General features: G+C 37.0%; 1 pseudogene; it reads left to right on the plus strand.

The window, feature by feature from the left end:
* The first annotated feature begins 3,745 nt into the window (after nucleotides 1-3,745).
* LOC120591930 (uncharacterized) lies at nucleotides 3,746-3,864 on the plus strand (annotated as a pseudogene).
* The last annotated feature ends 3,026 nt before the right edge of the window (nucleotides 3,865-6,890 follow it).

Consider the following 6,890-nt stretch of genomic DNA (forward strand, 5'->3'; position numbering starts at 1 on the left):
ATATGACTGGGTTGGCCTTTGGGTGACCTCTTATTTTTTTTTGGAAAGGGAGGGTGACCTCCTTTTCAATCTGGGAAGTTTTTTTTTTGTTTTTGTTTTTTTTTAATCTGTTTTAATGATTGGTTTTCTATAGTAAGATTTTCTTTGAACAAAGTGTACGATAAAGAATCTACTAGGTTGGTGGTCTTGGCCTCTACTACTTAATTGTTTTGCATTCATTCAGCATGCCTTTGAGCATCATTGGTTAATAACATTATATAATTTTCAGGTGTACAACTATGTAATATGACATCTGTATACATTCACCACCTAAAGTCTAGTCTCTTTCTGTCACCATATTTTTGGTCCCTTCACCCTCTTCATTCTCCCCGCAACCCCATTTTCCTCTGGTAGCCATCTTTCTGCGGTCCATACTTATGAGTTTGTTTTGTTTGTTCATTTGCTGCTTTTTGTTTTATACCCTAAAGATGAGTGAAATCATATGGTTCTTGTCCTTTTCTGCCTGATTTATTTCACTTAGCATAATGCTTTCAAGAACCATCCATGTTATCACAAATGACAATATTTCATCTTTTTATGGCTGAGTAGTATTCCATTATATACATGTACCACATCATCTTTATCCAATCTCTTTTAAGACTCTAAAATGTGTTTAAGTGCTTTGCAATTTACTAAATGTACTACAAAAAAGCACTAAATCACATTTACTATTTCATTTCAACATTGCTGTGAAGTTGATGTTATCATTCTCCTCTATTTTGAAAATTAGGAAGCTGAGACTCATAGCAATAAGCCATGTACCCAAAGCTGACACATAAGCACAGTATTCTCATCTCAAGTCCAGTGTTCCTCCCTCCATAGCACGCTGCCTCACTACCCAGACTATACTGTATAAAAGAAGAGTGAAAGGAAAATGGAGGATTATTTAGTCTTATTCTGTATTCCAAATGTGCCGAGTATTGAGGACGATACATTATTTGTCTGTTTCTTTTTTCTCTCACCATGGATTACTGTAGAACACAGTTTTGAGGTTCATTTCAGTCTCATCATTATCTAGGGTATAGGAGGAACAATTAATTATTTAATTTCATCTCCATTAGTGTTCAAGTCTGACATATCTAACTTGTTTCTATACTACATGCCTTAGTCAAACGTATTCCTCACAATTTAATAACCAAGTCAGAAGAGAAAGAAAGCTAGGTAGAGTGAAGTAGAAAGTATAAAGACAGGACGATGTCATCACTGATAGTTGCTTCTGTGCCATGGGGGAGAGTAAAAATTTAGGGTACAATTTGGCTTCATGTTAATAAGCCATGTTAACATGCTCCTTGTACATATTATTATCTTTATTTCACATTAGAAGAATAAGAAACTTGGCCCAGGTCACACAGCTAACAAATGACAGATCAAGGATTCATTCTCTAGTGTCTCCAAAGTAACTATTAAATATGCAGTTAAAACAAAGCTACAGGAAAGAGATATGAGCTCATTAATCCAATGTACTTAGAACCCCTATCTATTTCTTGGATGCCCACAGGGATGAATCTTGGAATAGCAATTGGGTTTTGGGTACTAATTCTCATTAGCTCACAGTAACTTCTTGAATTGCTGGGTTGAGAAAGGATTCTGAGGTCTTGACTCAAGTCAGTAGGAAAGAGTGCCATGTTCAATTAGTTATGTCTGCAAGGGGTGTAGAGTATGCAAGTGGGAACAGAGATTAGTACTTTATGCTTTATGACCTTTAACTACTGAAACTAGAAAATAACTAATGTTCATCACAAACACTTTATAAAAATTTTTAACCAGGAAAGTCATACCAAGAGCTTGCTTCCACCTCTATTTACTAGCTGAACCAAAAACCACCTAAAATACCCTACAACTCCAGGTATTTAGGAGTTTGCTGCAAACAGCCAAGGTACCATCATTTGCATTCTTCAGTGCACAAGCAAGGCATAACTTACTTTCACCACATAAAATGAACTTCTCATACATCGACATGAGATGATTATTTCTTTTTGACTGAAATGAACATTCGAAGCTCTATTTTCATGACAAAAAATTATACTATTACAAAAGAATTAAATAACAAAACAACATTTACATCTATAAAAAGTGGAGCTTAGTAATTTTTTTGGTACCGATGATGTATATAAAGTTTCAAAATCAGTAAACTAATATCCTTTTTTATAGAACCATGCTATGAGAAAAAAAAACGAGCAGAGAGGGAAAAAAGTTATCTCCCAGTCTAGCAGTAGACGTTCAGAATCTTGCAGTTAACAACCTGTAAGGGACCTAGGAATCATCTATTTTTACTTTCTGCAGAAGAAGAGTTGGTCCAAGCCTGAGCCACACTGACCTCTGCAGATGTCTGGGAAATGCTGGTTCTTTCAGGCTAACTCATCCTGCCTCTTTATCCTCGTGTACATAGTGCTGTCCATCTCATTTCCCATTACATTATTTAAGTGTTTCTTACGTCACTTCAGTCTCACAGAGATTTTAAAGAAAATGTCCCCCAAATGAAAAGATTTATTATTAAATATATACACAGAGTGTGTAGTCCTGAGAATTTAAAGTCTTCTCCCAAGGTCACAGTAGCATAGGATGAATGTCAACTTGCTCACTGTATATGAAACACAAGATTACAAAAGAGGTACAGATACCTCCTACAATTCCACTGGCCAATTTTGACAAGTGTATATTATTTTTCAGCTCTGTTAGAGGTTAGAGAAGTATTCTGACAATTTGAAAATAATGTAAAATTTCTGTTTAAGTATCAAATTGCCTCTCAGTGATATAGACTTGGCAACAGAAACTTCTTTCTGGTGTCTGCTCTGCCTCCCCATGCTCCCCGACTCATGGCCTCAGTAGATGTAAGCCAGGCCAGGCCAGGCTACATAATGGCTGAGATCCCTCCAGCAGGTCCCCCCAGAGCTAGAAGTACAAAAATCTTTAATGCTTATTGTTGGCCAAACATCACAAAACGAGGTGAAAGAACTTTAGACACTGAAGTGTAAGAGCCTCCAGCCAACTCAAGAGCTTTAGAATCAAAGAGACTGTATTGGAGAATCATTGAATTTTTGCGCTGGAAGTGGTTTTAAAATGATAGTTAAGGCTTTAAATTCAGTTAGCAGACTTAAGTCCTAGCTCTGCCTCACACTAGCTATGCTATACACAGTTTACATATGTAAGCTTTTAGCTGGAACCTGGCACCTAAATAATGGCACCTAAATAAATGATCTCCACCAGTCTCTTTGTATTAGAAATAAGAAACTTGATAGAAAGAGATGAAGTGGCTTGCCCAAGACAGCCCAGTAAGTTGTGTGGATGCTAAGCAAACGTGATGGTTCCCAGGAGGGTGGCAGCCTAATTTTGTAGACTGGCTTGAGAAGTTTCCCACATTCAGGGTTTTGCATCTGTGGTTATTCAGAACACCTGTTATAAAATAGCATTCACTCTAGTAGGAGGCCACACATCAGCAATGTTCTTTCATAGGTATGAACTCATAGAATTTGCAGAATCTGTTTATTCTGCCCTTGAGCTAGACTACGGTAATTTTGAAATAAAATGAAATTTAATTTAGCTCAGCTTTTGTTTATGTAAGTCCATATAGTAGCGCTAGGTACCACTTTGATTTCTACTTTTATTTTATGCTTTAACTGAAATCATCCATCCATCCATTCATTCATCAAACGTTTATTGAGTACTTACTGTGAGGCTAACACTATGCTACAATTTGGAATAATAAGTTTACAGCCATGCTACCCTGAACAAGCCCAATCCTGTCTGATCTCAGAAGCTAAGCAGGGTCGGGCCTGGTTAGTACTTGGATGGGAGACCACTTAGGAAGACCAGGTGCTGTAGGCGTAAAAAATAAAAAAATAAGAGATTGTAAACTGACAAGATCTTTGCAATCTGTGAGATCAACCAAGGGTTTCTTTGCCTAAAAAAAAAAAAAAATTGGAATAATAAAAAATATATGTAGGTGGCATTTCCATGGTCCCAATAATAAAGGAGCTTACAATTTTACTAAAGATACCTCAGGTATACCTTAAAGGCCTGACTGATAGATTTGAATAACCAGGGATTGGGGCAGAGGATGGCTTTGGAGTCAGGTAAACCCAGCTCCACCACTTCTAGTTCTATAACTTTGGGAAAGCCCCTTAACCTCTTCAGCCCCCACTTTCATTCTATAAGCAATTTCTTATAGAGTTATTATAATGATTTTAAAAGATGATGCAAATAAAGCACTCTGTACAATGATTGGCAACACTCAATAAATTTAAGCTACATTTGTAGTTTAAGGAGAGGGTTCAGAATAGATTAGGAGAATTCAGTTCATTTGAAACACGAGGAGTTAAGGCTCTGTTTACTTATGTTGAAGCCAGATTTTAGGTTGTGCTTAATCCATCTGGGAGACAGTCTGCTAACTAAATATTCACTATTTCAAGTGGTGGATTGGACAGAGTTATATTTTAAAAACCTTAACCAACCAAGTGGATGGATTAGAAAGGAGAGAGAATAAAGTCAAGGAGACCAGTTATAAAATAATAATCTTGGCAAGAGTTAGTGGGAACTTAAAGTTAGTACAGTAGACATAGTTGTATAGAAGAAGCAGTCTAAAGATAATTAGACACTATTAGAAATAGAGAATAAAATGGAGAAAATTACAGGGTCTCAAATTTAATGCCTAGAAAAGTAGAGAATCCAGGATGAACAATTTCAAACTAATCCTTAGGACACACTGAAAAGATATAAATAATTAGACACTCTTCATTGAGATGAAGACGAAGTTTGCTGTCTAATCAGTGGGTCACAATGTGAATTCTCTCCTTCCAGGAATGGTTGATGAACCTGTGTATGAGCTGAGTTGTAGCCCCTGAAATTCACATGTTGAAGTCCTAACCCAGGGTACCAGAGAATGTGACTGTATGTGGAGATAGGGTCTTAGGTAATTAAATTAAAATGAAGTGATGAGGGAGGGCCCTAATCTGATATGTCTTGTGTCCTTATAAGAAGAGGACATTTGGACACAGACAGACACTGAGTGAACACAGGAAGAAGGTGGCCATCTACAAGCCAAGGAGAGAAGCCTCAGGAGAATCCAAGCTTGCTGACACCTTGACCTCAAAAGTCTATCTTCCAGAGTGAGAATATAAATTGCTGTTGTCTGAGCCACCTGGTCTATGGTACTTTGTAATGGCAGCCTTACAGACTAATATAGCGAGCTTGGATACAGCCACACACCTAATCCTGGAATCCCTTGTGAGGAAAAGCATATCTGCCTATTGATTAAGATGGGTCAAAAAAAACAATGAGAAGAAAAATTTGGGAGGCTCGCAAGTTTAGTGACGAGGCCTGAGTGTTCTCTTTTAGATTTCAGCAAAATAGAGGAAGGGGACAAAAAAAATTCAGTCTGTAATGTCACTTTCATTTTATTAGGTCTCCAAACAAACACCCATGCAATTGACTAATGAGACCCTTGAGACACGGAATGGCATTTCCATGCCCCGCTTAGTATTTCCACTTAACCAGGGGGTCCACGGCACTCACTCCCTTTACTCTGAAGGACCAGGGGCTGTCAGTCCTTCCTCTGTGCACCTTTATCTGAAACTCCCATGTGACACTTTCCTTATAATTGAATCTACTTTTCTGTAGAGTCTAGCTAGGCCTCTCCCTGACTGTTGTCTTGTCATTCTGCTTCTGTATTTAAAGTTAGTGTCAAATAATGAAGTACTCTAAACAGGGTCAGCTAAACTACTGTCTAATTACACTGATGTAGGTTCACGAATTTAAATAGTTTTCTGTCTTTACGTCTTACTGCTAGATCTCTATACTTTGTTTTCATCTTTTTAATAGGTGTGCCATGTTCTTCTAACGCTAATTCTCAAACTTATCTTAAAGGTTAAATATTATCATTTCCATTTTATAGACGAGAAATACAAAATCTTTAAGAGGCCATAATGGAGCTGAAATGTGAACAGTTAGTAAAGCCCAGGCTTTTCTCATTGGATGTGTGTTTTCTGATTGTAGTCATTCTCATGTCACTTTAGTAACTTTTACCATATCTGCCTACTGTCTGTACTATTATTCATTTCACGTTTTTCTTTAAATAGACTCAAATTTTACCTTAACATTATCTTAAGCAATATGCAGTAACTATACTTTTATATAGCTTAATGCAATAACTATGCTTGTTAAATATTCATTAAAATAAATACAACCTTAGACCACATTTTACAAGAATATGTACTAAAATAAATAAGCACGCAAGTCTAGGATAAAAAATGATTATCCATGTAACACCTAAAATTACCTTGTGAGTCATCAATACTATGGATCTTACTCTGTGAAATATTGTACTATGTAATGATACCACTCATGCACAGAATGAATCCAGAGCACAGCACAAGCCTTGATGTTTTCTCAAAAGCTACTGGATACATTATTTTAAGCAAATTGTGCAGCCACCTGGCAATATCTTAAAATCTATAGATTTAACTGATAGATGTTGCAGGCTTACACTATTTTTGAAGTAAGACATCTCATTCTTCTGTTTTCTCCTGTTGATTCTTCAGCTGTTCAATCCCTCTCAATATTAATATGAGAACTAAGAAACCAAATCAGGGACAGAGGCAGCACAGCTGCCAAGATGCAGGAGTGCTGGCCCTGCAGGCCAATGTAGTATGAGCAGTTCCGGAAGAGGTCAGCCTCTTGACAGCAAACGGAACAGATTATAGGAATGGTGAGTAGGACACAGGTTGTCCACCTGATGAAGCTTGTGCCAATTTCCAAAAATAGCTCTCTCCTTGCTCGTCTTTGAAATTCTAAAATTCTTCTGCAATAAATATATTTCTCTGACATCATAATTTTCAAATTTCACAGGTCATCAA

The sequence above is a fragment of the Pteropus medius genome, unplaced genomic scaffold, assembly GCF_902729225.1.
Source record: "Pteropus medius unplaced genomic scaffold, Ma_sr-lr_union100, whole genome shotgun sequence".
Classification (NCBI taxonomy): domain Eukaryota; kingdom Metazoa; phylum Chordata; class Mammalia; order Chiroptera; family Pteropodidae; genus Pteropus; species Pteropus medius.